General features: G+C 43.0%; 1 long non-coding RNA gene across 2 annotated transcripts in view; it reads left to right on the top strand.

Moving 5' to 3' along the window:
* LOC148684439 (uncharacterized) overlaps window positions 1-16,435 on the top strand; it is an 83,967-nt gene that overhangs the window by 35,574 nt on the left and 31,958 nt on the right. Inside the window, exons 3-5 of one of the 2 annotated variants that reach the window (XR_015946100.1) lie at window positions 6,691-6,757; window positions 6,879-6,996; window positions 9,517-9,651. This is a non-coding gene — a long non-coding RNA (uncharacterized LOC148684439). The remainder of the gene's footprint in view (window positions 1-6,690; window positions 6,758-6,878; window positions 6,997-9,516; window positions 9,652-16,435) is intronic. The other variant, XR_015946101.1, reaches the window with a different exon arrangement.

Raw genomic sequence — 16,435 nt, 5'->3', positions numbered from 1 at the left:
CCTGATCTCTTTACTGCTGTACAGCACAGCACAGCAGTGGGGTGGGGGTGGGGCACTGGCGGAGGAAGAGGGGGAGGGGGAGCACACTGCCCCCAGCACCATGGTCCTGGTGGAGTGCCATCACAGCTGCCCCCCTCGCGCTGGGCACCATGCCCCTGCGGGCAGCGCACCACTGCCCCAGGATGCGTGCCACACCCCTGTGGGAGGCGTGCCACGCCCCGGGATGCACGCCACACCCCCAGGATGCACATCAGCCATGCCCCCGCCTGCTCTCCGCCCCCAGTGCCAGAGCATGAAGCTCCGCCATTGGGGTGGGGCAGAGTACAGAAAGATAAGGTAAAGGGACCCCTGACCATTAGGTCCAGTTGTGACCGACTCGGGGGTTGCGGCGCTCATCTTGCGTTATTGGCTGAGGGAGCCGGCGTACAGCTTCCAGGTCATGTGGCCAGCATGACAAAGCCGCTTCTGGCGAACCAGAGCAGCATACAGAAACACGGTTTACCTTCCCGCTGTAGCTGTACCTATTTATCTACTTGCACTCTGACGTGTTTTCGAACTGCTAGGTTGGCAGGAGCTGGGACCGAACAATGGGAGCTCACCCCGTCACGGGATTTCGAAGCTCCAACCTTCTGATCGGCAAGCCCTAGGCTCTGTGGTTTAACCCACAGCACCACCTGCGTCCCACAGAAAGGTAGGAATGACAAAACTGGTCCTTTCCCCCTTTTCCTTCTCTTAAAACCTTCTGACCCCATTTAAGTCCCAAACAGCACTCCAGTGTTCGCTTACCAGAGTAGCTGAAGCCATAAACAGGAGCACTTCTGTTAGGGACCAGACATACACCGAAACATTTTGTTGCAGTTCTGCACTTGCAATTTTAAAAATCAAAGGATCAAGACAGCAAAAATAGCTGGGAGGCAACTGTTTCGACACCGAGTCCTAAGAGCATTGATCCCGTTGAGTGTGGGACTGTTACCAGGTCAACTTTTATGTGCCAATAAAACAAGCTGGAAGCATATTTAAACATGCAATACCAGGTGCTGCTTCAGGCCATTTTGGGTGGGGCTGATGGGAATGGCAGTCCAAAGTATCTGCAGAGCACCATCTTGGGGAAGGCTGTTCTACAGGCGCATGAGAATAAGGCACATGCCAATCAGAGTTTATAACTGTGCACATTCTTTTGGTTTCTTTCTGTGCTCTGCAACTGCAGTTTCATTTGATTGCTCTTGCACTTGAGAAGATAGCTTGCTCCCTATTTCTCAAGCCTGGCTGAGACACTTTCTACTTAGTAATAATTAAGAATGGCAAGAACAAATCAAAGGACACCATAAAGTGTAAGCCTGCAGAGGAAACAAGGTCACAGGGCAGAATGGTCCATAGGTTTGTTTGTTTTTTGGACTTTGGAGGCAATCTTAATAAATAGTTTTACTCGCCATCTCTTCTCTGTCAAGAGTTTCACAGACATTGACCCCCAATAAAATAAATTCCCTGAAGGAAACTGCATCACTTGCTTAACAAGGGAAACTAAGACTTGAAAAGCAATGCTGCCAAATTGTGATTTTCTTCCCCTCAAAGTCTCAGTTCCTGGAGCTATCATAAGAATCTCTGGTTTCATTTAAGACGGGGTGGGGAATTGTATCTTTCAAGAGGGCTGGGGCCAGAACTAGCCCATCTCCCACAGGTGAGTGTTTTGACAGGTGGGTGGAGCCACCTACCTTTCAGTCATCTGATGTCAGTTGATTCGAAGTTCAAGTTGCTGGAGCAGGCAAAGGCCTGCACTCTGACTTTAGCGCTGTCATCCCATGGGTTTTACATTCCAGCGCTGTAATCCCACAGCGCTAAGATCGGAGATGAGTCTCTGCTGCTGCCTTTTATGATCAAGGAGCAAGCAGTGGCTTATCTCCAATCTTAGCACCATGAGACTTGAAACAACACCCTAAGTTTACAGAGTTCATGATGCTGGACGAAAGTAATTGTCACGCCCTCAGTTCAGAAATATCAGATAGAAATGGTACCACGTCTGTTATTACTTGAGCGTATTTAAAATTATATCAGTTTCCACCAAATATGATTTCTCATGAATTGCATTAATTTAAAGCAAAGTTTATTGCTCTGGGGGCTCGTGACTTTTTTCACATTTGGACTTGCAGTCCTGGGAAAGTACTCATATAAAACTGTTCTAATGTAATAAAAATATTTTACTGGAATTCAGAATGGACAGTTCCCAGGAAACCATTTTTTGGTGCAATTTTTGGAGAATCTCTCAATTATGCTACCTCTACCCCCTGCATTTCCAGCAAATTAAATCTTCCAATTCTGTAGCCACCAGCAATGAAACTGTAGAGTCCTTCATAAGGAAATATGTGCTGCACACACTTTAAAACAAGGTTAGCTAACACAGAGCTTTTCCATCAGCCCCAACCAGCATCATCTGTGATCAGGGATAATGGGAGTTGTGGTCCAGCAACATCAGGAGCGTCAGCCCCGCTTTAAAAGATGGTGCTATTTACTTTTCCAGATTTGCCAGTCTCTGCCCAAAGCAGGCAGGAATCTACTTGATCTCACTTGATGTCAGGTAGGCACACCTGCACACCTGTTACAAGTAGCCCAAGTTGGTGGACAGGGCCAGTTTTGGATTATTTTATTTATTAAATTTGTATACTGCCCTATACCCACAGTTCTCACAGGGTCAAATCACAACATAAAAACACAAAATACATAATCAAGAGAAAAACAACCCATTATCACCCTCAACACATTTTTAAAGTGCATTGGATATCAATCAGCCAAAGGCCTGCTTAAAGAGGAACATTTTTGCCTGGTGCCTAAAGGTTTATAATGAAGGTGTCAGGCGTAACCCGCCTGGGGAGAGCATTTCACAAACGGGGAAGACCTTTCCTCTCATTCTGTAACTGCTAAGCTTAAGTCTTTGTTAATATCTTAATGATTAAGATAACAGATGCATTTTTAGCGATTACTGTTCGTGTTATTACATTATCTAATTTTTCAAACGATTTCAAATGAGGTGTTCTAATTGTTTTCTGCATGTGTCAGTCTGAATATGTCCAATTTTAAAGTCCTTTGCCTTTATCTGCTGTTCAGTTCTTGAAATCCCTCCATTTGCTGCTGTCTCTCAGCATAGCTGGGATGGGGGCTATAATCCCGGAGAATTCTCAAAATATCTCATTAGCTCCCTCTCATCACAACTATACAACTATACTCTGAAGGTAGCCCTGTATAAGGAAGCTTTTAATGTTGAAAGTTTTACTATGTTTTTGTATATGCTGGAAGCTGTCCAGAGTTGTTTGGGCAACCCAGTCAGAAGGGTATCATTATTGTACCATGTTGGGTGAAAAGAGCTTCTCTATCAAGCACATGGGTATCCCAAAGGATCCTTTCCATGGAGAAAATGCCCTCCTTGAAATACTGTGTCTAAAACCTAGTAGCATAGTCTGTCCTTTGTGGATGCTGTTTTAGTCAAGGGCAATACAATAAACAGCAGCAGCAATCCACTGGAAAACCATGTGATGTAAAAGGGATTTGAACCCTGCTGCTACTCATAATTAAATGACAAATGACTGTGTAAGGGGAAAAAATTACAATGGCATAAAAAGCACCTGTAATAAAAAGGCACTTTGAAAAAGGGTAAAAGACTTGAGTTCCCTGCAATAATAATCCTTAGGTCAATTAAAAGAGATTAGGAAGTGACTTTGGAACGAAATACATTTTATACTGACTTCAAGAACAGCATTATTCAGACAGTTAATTTTTCGAGCGGGCTGATGAGCTTGGCATATTTTATCAGGTGGCGGCTATTCTCTGTGTTTTTACTGAGCAGAGCCAGCTGGAAGACAGCTGTTCACTTGTTAAGCAACTGTAGGGAACAGTAGTTCCCTGAGTAAGGTGGGCTGTGGTTGTGTAAAGGGCCGTTTCTTTGGGAATTTAGATTATTGACATTTCCGCCTTGCCTTTTTTTTAAAAAAAATACACCCCAAAATACCCTTGAATGCTTTCCAGCTTTCGTTGCAACTGAATATCATATGTGGACTCATACATGTTGTGGTTCCATGAAGTGTTATTATTGTTTACAGTGGCTGCAGTCCAGAGCATCATTAAGCGTATTTGAGCCAGAGAAACGCTCAGAAAATGTTTTCACCGGTTCATCTATTTAACAATACTTGGATCACTTGAAAATTCAGAGGGTCTCCCACTACTCTCTAAAAGAAGACCCAGGGTGGTGTAGTGGTTATTTATTTATTTAAAAATATTTATAAACTATCCCCTTATACAACATATCAAGGTGATGTACAGCAATGTATACGAATACAATAGAGCATAAAGTACTATAATTAAAATGACTGGCTATCTTAAGAAAATTTTAACAGCTGAATGGACCTGTCCGCATAAACGGCCATAGTGTCCTGGTCTAGAACATGGGGAACTCAGCTATGAAGATCACTGGATAATTTATCTCAACCTAACCTACCTCACAGGGTTGTTGTCTGCACACGATTCATTTGGACACTTCTTATAATATCATAACCAGATTTTAAAAGATGGTTCCTGAGACCAAGAAACAGGTTTTCATCTATGTTTGCTCACTAATGATCCTGGAAAAAAGCGACAAGTGAGGTGCTGCAGGGTTCTGCGCCCATTGCTGTTCAACATTGTTATAAATGACTTGGATGAAGGCATTGAGGGATGATCATCAAATTTGCAGAAGACTCCAAAGTGGGAGGGGTGGCTAATGCCACAAAAGACAGAATTGGGATTTAACAGACTGGTGAACTGGGCCCAAACCAACAAAATGAATTTCAATAGGGACAAATGTAAGGTTCTGCACTTAAGCAGGAAGAACCAGCTACACAAATATAAGCTGGGGGACATCTGGTTTGCCAGTAGTATATGTGAAAAGGATTTAGGGATCTTAGGAGAACACAAGCTTACCATGTTTTAACAGCAAGATGGGACAGTAAAAAGAGCTAATGCTATTCTATGCTGCATCAACAGAGGTATAGTGTTCAGATCAAGGGAAGTAATAGTACCACTCTGTTCTGCTTTGGTCAGAACACACCTGGAGTACTGTGTTCAGTTCTGGACACCACAGTTTAAGAAGGCTATTGACAAGCTGGAATGTATGCAGAGGAGGGAGACCAAGATGATCAAGGGCCTGGAAACCAAGCCTTATGAGGAACGGTTGAACAGTATGTTTAGCCTGGAAAAGAGGAGACTGTGAGGAAATATGATAGCCACCTTCAAATATCTAAAGATAGAGCAAGCTTGTTTTCTCCTGCTCTAGAGGGAAGGACCCATACTCATTGATTCAAGGTACAAGAAAAGAGATTCTGATTAAACATCAGGAAGACCTTTCTGATGGTAAGAGCTGTTCAACAGTGGAACAGCTCTTGGAAGGTTGTGGACTCTCCTTGGCAGTTTTTAAGCAGAGGTTGGGTGGGCCATGTGTCATGGATATTTTAGTTAAGATTCCTGCATTGCAGAAGTTTGAATGAGATGACCCTTGGGGTCTGTTCAAACTTTACAACTGTACAGTTACAGTGGTACCTCGGGTTAAGAACTTAATTCGTCCTGGAGGTATGTTCTTAACCTGAAACTGTTCTTAACCTGAGGTACCACTTTAGCTAATGGGGCCTCCCGCTGCCGCCGCACGATTTCTGTTCTCATCCTGAAGCAAAGTTCTTAACCCGAGTACTATTTCTGGGTTAGTGGAGTCTGTAACATGAAGCGTCTGTAACCCGAGGTGTTTGTAACCAGAGGTACCACTGTATATGTTTCTATGATTTTGAATCAAGATGGCAGACCTAACCTTTTGAGACTGCACTGACTTTAACTAAAGATTTAAATCCTGGAGTGATTTTGTTTGTTTGTTTGTTTGCTTGATAGTGATGCTCAGAATGACATCTTCCTTGGTTTTTGACAACTAGCAAACAGCTTCCCCCTTGTATTAAACAATTAAAGGTGGGGACCCAGGTGGCGCTGTGGGTTAACCACTGAGCCTAGGGCTTGCTGATCAGAAGGTCGGCGGTTCGAATCCCTGTGACGGGGTGAGCTCCCGTTGCTTGGTCCCAGCTCCTGCCCACCTAGCAGTTCGAAAGCATGTCAAAATGCAAGTAGATAAATAGGAACCGCTACAGCGGGAAGGTAAACAGTGTTTCCATGTGCTGCTCTGGTTTGCCAGAAGCGGCTTTGTCATGCTGGCCACATGACCTGGAAGCTATACGCTGGCTCCCTCGGCCAATAATGCGAGATGAGCGCGCAACCCCAGAGTCGGTCACGGCTGGACCTAATGGTCAGGGGTCCCTTTACCTTTACCTTTATCTATCTAATAAGATAGATAAAGATGGCCACCTCATGAGAAGAGAAGAATCCTTGGAAAAGACTCTGATGTTGGGAAAGATTGAGGGCACTAGGAGAAGGGGACGACAGAGGACGAGATGGTTGGACAGTGTTCTCGAAGCTACGAACATGAGTTTGACCAAACTACGGGAGGCAGTGCAAGACAGGAGTGCCTGGCGTGCTATGGTCCATGGGGTCACGAAGAGTCGGACACGACTAAACGACTAAACAACAACAACATCTAATAAGAACAACAGACTGTAAGCTTTGTAGTAATGTACACATTAGGAGAGAAATGTTTTGTTCTAGTGTTGCCTCTTCCCCTTCTTGTGTTTGCAGATTCCATGTCTTCTCTGCAGCCTCACTTCAGAAACAGAAGAAAATAAAAACAAATTCTCCCCCAAAGGTCCAGTCATTGTTCTTACTAAGCAGCATGTTCTTTTTCCCTTTTCTTTTTAATTGCATCATGTTTCAAAGACTTGGCAAGTTTAGTGTGATGTAAACAGCTGCAAACGTTTTCCTTTCAGAAATGGACGTGCAGAGAAAAAGAATAGAAAAGGATCAGGCAACGGTTCACCTACAATTATGAGGAGAACTTGTTTGTATTCCAGTTGGAAAAGCAGCTGGAAGGGAGCTTGGATGTTGGTAAGAGAAGCAGTTTTTATTGGTGCATTTTTATTGTCCTCTCCATTTTAGTCCAATACACACAGCTGCCCAGAGTAGGATGGGTTTCAACATGGTCAAAAAAGAGGAAAACACGTCACCTAAAAAGATGACAAGGATGCTAATTTGCATAAAATTAGCAAATGCTGAGTTATATTCTAATTAGATGCACATTTAGAAAGAATTACGGTGATTTAAATAGAAATGCAAACCAGATGACCATAGTGGGTAAGACTGTGACCTAGTGACTTGGGCCTGCTCAGCCCGCTATTCAGGTGCTAACTGCTGATGGGTCCCATCAAGGCCCCTGCTGCTGCTCTCCCTTCTTATCATTCTTTATCTTTAAATAAGACTTTACATTACTCCGTTCCTTGGGGCACTTTCTGTGGCCCCCTCTGGTGGAAACAAGGAAAATAGTTTGCTGGCATGACTCTACCATTAGGCAGAGTGAGGCAGCTGCCTCAGGTGGCAAATGCTGAGAGGCAGCAATGAGGACTTGAAGGACAGAGCTGTGTGTGCTACATGCCCTATCTTCTGTTACGTTAGTCAGCTGCCCTCAAGCCTGGAGGATGTGTAGATGATACTGTCAGTGCTGATTGAAGCTTCAACTGACAATCCAGTCAGCTTCTGCACATGGAATGTGTGTGTGGTGCCATCTTGTCTTTTGCCTCAGGCAGCACAATGTGTTGATGCAGCCTTGAAACTAAGCAGGCCTTGGTTGGGTCAGTTCCTTTTTAGGCTTCTCTGAATTCCATGGCGGAAGGGCAGGAATTAGAATAATTCCAAATAGGAGTTGTTGCCTCAGACATTTATTTTTATAATCCTTGCCATGGTTGTTCTAATTACAGCCGCTCATTTGGGACTAAAAGAGAATCAAAGGAGCAATAGCCTTATTTGTGCCATTTCATTTGTTCCATGATGCGTTCCTGAGTAGTAGGACAAATTCATTTTGCTGCAACAGGGCTAAGCTGGACTGAACAAATCTAATGCAAAATGGGCGCAATAGATATAAAGTGGTACCAGAAGGATTTAAGTGGTTCCAAATAATAAAATGGCATGGCCCAGGGGAGGGGGGAATTGTTGTGAACTTAATGAGGTCTCTAAATAGCTTTTCAGTAACACTAATAATACATGATTTCAAAATGGAAAAAGCTTCCATATTTGAAGTCATTGTGTTAATTTAAATATTAAATGTAGCTTGACTTTTAAGAGTTAAAATATATGTTTCTCAGTGCTAATTACTAATTCTAAAAAACACAGTCAGGTTAAAAATAAGCCTTGAAGGGGAATAAAATTTGCATTGATGCTATACCAGCTCATGCAATTGATCTTAATGAGCACTGATACTAAGTGAGCTAGTTAGAGTTAGTCCTAAAAACCTCTCACACCGTTTTTCTTTCAAGCACATTGGGGAAATGGCTGAGAAAGTATAATTATGCCGTATAATGGAGGAAATGTCAACAAGGTACATGTTGTACAGAGAGAGAGAGAGGGAAGGAGGGAGTGAAATAGAGGCAATGGGTATTAACAAGAACAATGTGAAGTGGTGTATATATAAATGTTCCATCAATATGACTCCCTCCCACATCTCAAATTGTCTCAGAATAAGTGGAGTTATTTCTCACCAGCGAGTTTCATGGCTGAGCGGGGATTTACACTCTCGCCAAGTTTGCGCAAAGTCTTGGTCTGATTCAATGGCAGGTTAAGCAACACTGAGATGGGTCACTGGCTTGTGATGAAAAGAAGAAAGCAAGGGAAGGAACAGAATATTTTACACCAGCCAGGAGTTCTCAATATGATTTTGGAGTGCAACTCCCATCATTCCTGATCATTGGCCAAGTTGCAGAAGGCATCAGGCTGGGGAATGCTGCTATCCACTCTTGCCTGGAATAAACCACATTGAACTCAATGGGGCTTACTTGCTGAGCAGACATTCATAGGGTTGCACTGTTCGTTAGTTAGCCTAATTCACCATCAAACAGATTCCCAAAGCGACAAATTATACAAATAAGAGCCATTGTTTAAAATGCTAGCAGAAGCTGCAGAACTAATCATAAATGCCTGACTAAAAAGTAGAGTCTGGATTGATTGACACCTTGCAAGGATAAGCTATCATATCTGCTACACAGTAATTGAAAGTTGGTTCTAAAGTTTAGGGGCTACCACCGAAAAAGCTCTACTTCGTGAGGTTCAATTTTTAATGGTATCTTAAATATTGAATGTAAGCTACATTTGTAACAGATTCAAAGGATCGGGTATAAATTTAAATGACAAAAAAAATGCATAACAAAGTCTATGTTTCCCGACAATGGTCAGCTATATTCCATTGCAATACCTAACTTGGAAAGATGTATCATTGTTGAGTGCAGATGGAGCATTGTTGAGTGCAGGTGACGTATAGCAGCCCCCGCTAGCACAAACGTTTCTCCATTTTTATGCCACCTCTATGAAATATTCAACTTTTTGTCCTCCTGTCCACATCACTATCTCTTTGATTACCAGAGGGGCAATTTCAAAAAGAATTTGTGGCTCATCCTTTGTGCGAAGAACCTGTCACATTGCCACAGGCTGCATTTGGGCTGGATTCCATCTCCCCATTCACCTGCCTGTCTCCTTTCCAGTGTGACAACCTGATTGGTAGGTACCTGCTTGCCTCCAGACTGTCAATCTGACATGCTTCAAAGGCTTTTTCCATCCATGGTTGCTGCTGCTATGGAGCTGCTTTACAAAAATCTCTTCTGGCACTAATGCAAGACATTTGTGAGCAGAAAAAAGGGGGTTCTTTAGCTGCTGTTTGTTTATTTATTTATTTAACATCTAAAGTAACAGGATTTCTTGTTTTCAATTGTTACCCTTCAGAATTGGACTCTTTTTTTTCTTTTTTTAAATAAGAATATTGTAAGGTGTCTTTAGTGCACTGCCGTGTTCCAGCCAGATTATAGGAAACAGTTCACGTTCTGTCTTGGAGTCATGATCAGTTCCAGGCGGGTGTCTTGATTTTATTTTTTAAAATGATGCAGATTTGACATTATGTAAATTTCTTGCTCCATGCTTGTTCCAAATGAAACTGATGAAATAAAAGTTCCTTTATTCTCTGATGAAAATTGCCAGCTAATCCTATTTTCTCCGACTTGGTGATATTTCCCTCTTCTTTTGGAAATGAATTGGTTTGCGTCTGAATAACCTCTCTGTATGACTCTGCAAAGAGCTTACTTTTCCTTTATTACCTGGAATCTCTGTAGGCCATGACACAGCTGGGTTGTGTCAGCTGCGCTACTGGTAAGTAGATTGCCAGTGACTAAGCTCTGAAGGACTTGCTCTGAACGCGCAACATGCTTGTCTGGATTCTTTTTTTAAAAAAAGAAGGATTAGCACGTCTAATTAAAAAACATTACCTGTTACTTAGGCTTTGTCTGCATTTGGGCAGTAAATTCCAGCATATGCTTTAATGCCTCTTTCAATGTTTTCATCTAGTCTGCAAATCTTAAATGCCCAGGAGCAGTAACTATGGGACTTCAAGAAATAAGGATTTCAGGACTACCATAACGTGATTCAGGGTAGCATTTTCCAGGCTGAGTTACAATCACAAGCTCTGTGCAGAAGCACATGTAGAGTTTTAAGGTCACCCTGGTATTAGATTCACCCCCCCCCCCGCCGCCGCCAAAAGCCTACCTCATTACTAGCAAAACATTCATTTATCCTGAATCTCGCTTAATGCAGTTCTTAACCAGCAGGATATGGCTGGGAACATTATGTTGCTTTTGTTCCATTCATTACTCTTGACATATGATTTTGAGCATCACCATTATCATTAATGGAATGGTACCCATTGACAGGAGAATGTAGATTTGTTACAAAGGCAAAGCAATTACCTGGTTGGGGCAATCACCTTCTTCCTGTGTTCAGGGGGATGAGTTCTGGACGATTTGAGCTGAGCACACAACCAAAAGGTTATTTATTTATTTAAATCATTCATTTCAATGGGAGAGGTTTAAGCACTTGCTTAATCCTTTTTATTGAAACCATTGAGACTCAATAGGGTATGTAATTTTGGTTGGGTTATGCTCAGCAGTTTCATCTGCAGCTAAGCCCCCCCCCCATTCCACCAGCCTACTTTTGAGGCTTTAGGCTGTAATCCTAAACACACTGGACTATTTCAGCCCATGCCTTGTACTTATATTATGAAATGGGATCAAGGTGAGCAGGAAGCAGGGAACAGAAGGGAGATACACAGAATACAGTGGTACCTCTACTTATGAATTGAATGCGCTCCAAACGCACATTTGTAAGTATAAAAAATTTGTAAGTCGAATCCCATAGGAATGCATTGGGAGAAAAAATTTGTAAGTAGAAAAAATCCTATCTAAAAATTCGTAAGTAGAAAAAATCCTATCTAAACTGCATCCAAGATGGCGGACGGAGCTCCATTCGTAAGTAGAGTTATTCGTAGGTAGAGGTACCGCTGTATTTCATCTTAAAATACAGTGCTACCTCGGTTTATGAACACAATTGGTTCCGGAAGTCTCTTCATAAACTGAAGCGTTCATAAACTGAAGCGAACTTTCCCATTGAATGTAATAGAAAGTGAATTAATCCGTTCCAGATGGGCCTGTGGCGTTCATAAACCGAAAATTCGTAAACCGAGGTGTTCATAAACCGAGGTTCCACTGTACCGCCCCCCCCCCCCAAATTCATGCTAGATGGCAAAATTGCAGGCACAAGGGATGAAAGTTCTTAGGCATGTGAGAGGAATTCTCCATCAGTTTGGGTGGTTGTTAAAGAACAAAATTCTCAGAAGCTTTCTCTTCTAAGAAATTTGAATGTTGAACGGAACTCAGTTGCTAGTTTGAAATGGTGGGAGAAGAAAGCAATGGACTGACTAGGAGAGGACTGGAAGGAAAGGAAACGGGGGAGGATATTTTGCCAAATAATACCCAGGAGAGGGCTGAAATTCACCAACAGTTCAGGAGCAGCTAGAGATAAATGGGGAAAGGGCATTTTTGGGGGCAGTCCTCAAGAACATTTGACGCTGCACCCTCCAGCCCTTGCTGGGAAGGAGACATGAGGACTCTGACAAGGTCCTATAGTCTTCTTCCCTCTTTGCCAAAGCCTAGTTATTGCTGCCAGAGCCTCTTGCCTCCTTCCCAAAGCCCTTTGCCTCACTTTGCTGGCTTAGGGAAAGCAGTGTGTGGGCGTCAAATTTTTGCCTTGCCCCCCAACTCCACGCGACAAAGCAGTGTGTGACCGACTGGTTCTATGTCGAAAGTACTTTTGCAGCCCACTTGGTATGAAAAGTTGGACCGCCCTGGTCTAGGGCCAACCTGAGATGTTTTTATTTGCTCATAACTTTTTAGATTCTGCTGATGCTTTGCGGTTTTGTTGTTTGCTGCTACAGTTTGGTGCTTTTTAGCTTTTTCGTATTTTGGATTGCGTGGTTTGATTCTGTAGGCTGCCTTGAAAATACACACTTGAAAATAGGGAGGAATGACAAGATTACTTACTTAACCAAATTAATTAAATGAAGAGAAATTGGAGACGCCACAAGCCGTAGTTTCGCTATTCAGCCTTTCAAGAATTCACTATTTATTGGGGGCGGGTGTGTGTGTGTGTGTCCCTGGCAGGATGCAAAGTTTGGTCTTCAAGCCCTGCCTTCCTCTGTGAGCTGTTTCTCTTGAGGTCCCAGTCGTAACTCCCAACTGCTGTGATATGGTTAGGAACATGACCCCTTCTTACCCTATTATTAGAAGGGTAGATTACATTTGGCAGTGATGTTTGCACAGATGTCTTACCCTGGGAAGTGAATTATTCTGTATTTGTTCCCAATAAGATAGTTGGTGCCACAGTATGTCCGTGTGTGTTCTATTAATGGAAATCATTTTCCTAAATAATAATATGCTGTTAGAACATAATATTGAGGGGCAGAAAAGGATTGCTACTGCTGCTTCTGCACTTCTGATGGTCTGCATCACAGTTTTATAGTTATTTGCATGAGCCACCCCTCAGAGAGGGAAGGGTCTGTCCCTTTCTTCTGTCATCACATACAGCTCCCAAGCTAAAACAGTACAACGCATCATCAGAGATCTACAGCCTCTCCTGGACAATGACCGCTCCCTTTCTCAAGCTCTGGGAGGAAGACCTTTCATTGCCTACAGACAGCCACCCAATCTTAAACAACTCCTCACCCACAATAATACAACCACCAGACTTAACATGGACACTGGTACCAGAGCCTGCAATAAACCCAGATGCCAACTTTGCTGCCACATACACCCAGACAACACCATTACTGGCCCCAACAACATCCAACATACCATCTCAGGACTATTTAATTGCTCATCCTCTAACATTGTGTATGCCATCAAATGCCAACAGTGCCCTTCAGCTCTCTATATTGGACAAACAGGCCAAACCCTACGCCAAAGGATAAATGGACATAAATCTGACATCAGGAACCAGAAGACAGAAAAACCAGTAGGAGAACACTTCAATCTCCCAGGACATTCTATACAAGATCTCAAAGTAGCTGTCTTACTACAAAAGAATTTCAGAAATAGACTGGAAAGAGAAGTTGCTGAATTGCAACTTATCACCAAGCTCAAAACCATGGAGGGACCTGGTTTGAACAGAGATATCGGGTTCTTATCTCATTATACATGATAAGCGATCTTCAGCCATCTCCACCCTTGCTTTTTCATGCAAAACCATTTGCAGTCGTTTGCGGTCATCAACAGCTATCAGTCAGTCAATCACCCACTTCCACCACCCTTCTGAGTGATCCCCCCTCCCCTCCCCATCCCCACCCCTCCCCACCCCTTCTCTACATAAGTGCCTGGGGACTTCTATTTCACTGTATCTGAAGAAGTGTGCATGCACACGAAAGCTCATACCAAAATAAAAACTTAGTTGGTCTTTAAGGTGCTACTGAAGGAATTTTTTTTATTTTCCTTTCTTCTGTGTTTCAGACAACTTGTGAGAGAAGCTACCGTAGCTTCATTCTCACACTGCACAAAAGGGGTGGAGAACCTTTTTGGCTTGGTGGGCCAAATATTTATGTCCCCACACCTTTGGTAGGTGGACAGGACCACCCACCTGTTGATCATCTGATGTCATAATAATGACATCTTAAGTCTAGGAGGAGGGGAAAAGAAAGGAATGAGGCAGCATAGAGCTCCCAGAGCATCAGCTGAGACACAGGGAGTTTAATCCTGCTTTTTTGCAGGTTTTGGGACTTTCCCCACAGGGAACTCACTTGTACTTCTGATTATGTAATCAGTAATCCAACAAAATCTGATTTGGGTCTGCAGATGGCTCAGAATGTGGAGTCTGAAAAGATCCTTTCAGATTCAGGTAGGTAGCTGTGTTGGTCTGACACAGTTGAAATAAAAAAATAAAATAAAAAATAGTCCAGTAGCACCTTAGAGACCAACTAAATTTGTTCTGGGTATAAGCTTTCGTGTCCATGCACACTTGGTATCTGAAGAAATGTGCATGCACAAGAAAGCTTATACCCAGAACAAAACAAGATCCTTTCAGTCAGGCATGGGAAACCTTTGGCTCCCATGGCAATCCCTGGCCATTGGCCATGTTGGCTAGGGTTGATGTCAGTTGGAGTCCAACAGCACCTGAAAGGTCACAAGTTCCTCACCCCTGAGCTTTATGCTGAAATGCTACAAATCAAATCCGAGAGATCAGCTTCTACCTCTGAGCCACAGGGCACCCTTCATTATATATTTGGCATTTAGAAACCCAATAGCAGTATGTTTTCCTAACAATCCAAATTCGGCCAATTTCATACCTTTGCAAGAATCAGCACATCTGCTGCCACAAGACAGCTTTTGGAAACAACAATGTTTTGAATACATGTATCTTAATATTGCTCTGAACTGGTTTTTAGCTGTGCAAACAAGGTAATTATTTCCAATTACCATTCTAACCCTCCTTTTAAGACTGTGAAAGAAACTCTGTTCTCCAAACTTTTGTACATAAATGCAGGCACAGAAATAGATTTCATGTGTCGTACAATTCAAGGCCATTTTCTCATTGCAGATTGAAGTATGCCCTGTCCCTTGGCTGCTTTTGATAACTGAAGCTCTCTTCTCTTTCTTTCCCCCCGATCTTTGCTGCTGCCAACAGCCATTTTTTTGTGGTTTGTTCCAGACAGCTACCGATTTCAACTTCGCTGTTTGTGTACACCCCTCCCCCCCACCATACATGCATGAGTAGGGGGTCACCAACCCAGCACCTGTGGGTGCTATGGCACCCATGGAAGCTTCCTGTGGTGTTCCCCCAGCAGGTGCCCAAGACTTTTTTTACTTTTAAAAAAGCAAGTCTGTAGCCCTCCTAGAAAGAAAATTATGGGTGCAGGTACTTTCTAAGCAATTTCTGTGAAATGAAAATGTTGTAGCCATCTAGCATGTTTTCCCTGGTACTGAGGAATGCTGACTGTTGTCATTAGACAGCAACAGCACCAGTGTGTGTGAAAGAGATCTCCATATCAGGACTAGCAGCAGAACATAGCTGACTTCGCATGGTAAGCATATGTTTGTTAGGGATGGTTGGGAAGGATGTTTGCATGCTTGGTCTGTATCTGGGACCTAGGCCTTGAACTTAGCTTTGCCTTCTAATCAGAAGCATTTGCATACAGTACTACCTCTCATCACTTCTTAGGCTGCTTCACACCTTTGTCTTTGTCTATGAAGATGTTAGAAGCAATGAATCACAATGGTTTAATCTTGTGATGACTGACTGCATATGTCCTCACAACTTGGCATCTTGGGAGAGTTATCTTAGGAGAGATACCCATCGTTACCTAGCCCAGTGGGACAAATCCTGCTTTGGGGTTTTTGGCATTGCCACTGATGCATGGAGGCATTTCTGCCAGGTTGCATAAGTACATTGGTGGCTGGGTTAACATGTTTAACATGGTGCGGCTAGCCACCACACGGAGGCAGGGCTGGGAACCCTGGCTGGCCTTGTGGCTAATAAATGGATGGCAGTCCTTTGTAATAACCTGGGGTCTTTTGGAACGAAGGGTGGGGTATAAATTTAATAAATAAAGCAGATGAAACGAACACTGAAGGCTCCAGACCACGCTGACTACTACTAATTTTCAACAAGCAAAAGTATTTTTTTGCAAACTAAACCAATTGTGGAAATTCTGGAGTGTGCCTTTTTGTCCAGACATGTTTTTGTCTGGGTTGATTCAAGAACACAGTTCATCAAATGACAAGTTAGTTTGCAAATACTCCCTGGGGAGAATGATGGAAGTTTTGGACTTCAAGGAGAAAAGTCGTTTTTCCAAGACGAGCTCATAGCGGTCCCTCCCAGCTATTTTTCTGCATTGCATTGATTTATAGCTCTCGTGCTGACACATCTTTATGAATGACCAGTACACTTTCCACTTACCAAACTTCTGAGGTTG

This window comes from Zootoca vivipara, chromosome 10 (assembly GCF_965207765.1).
Source record: "Zootoca vivipara chromosome 10, rZooViv2.hap1.1, whole genome shotgun sequence".
Lineage (NCBI taxonomy): Eukaryota > Metazoa > Chordata > Lepidosauria > Squamata > Lacertidae > Zootoca > Zootoca vivipara.
The sequence above is the reverse complement of the archived record's forward strand: the minus strand, read 5'-3'. Positions and strand labels throughout refer to the sequence as shown.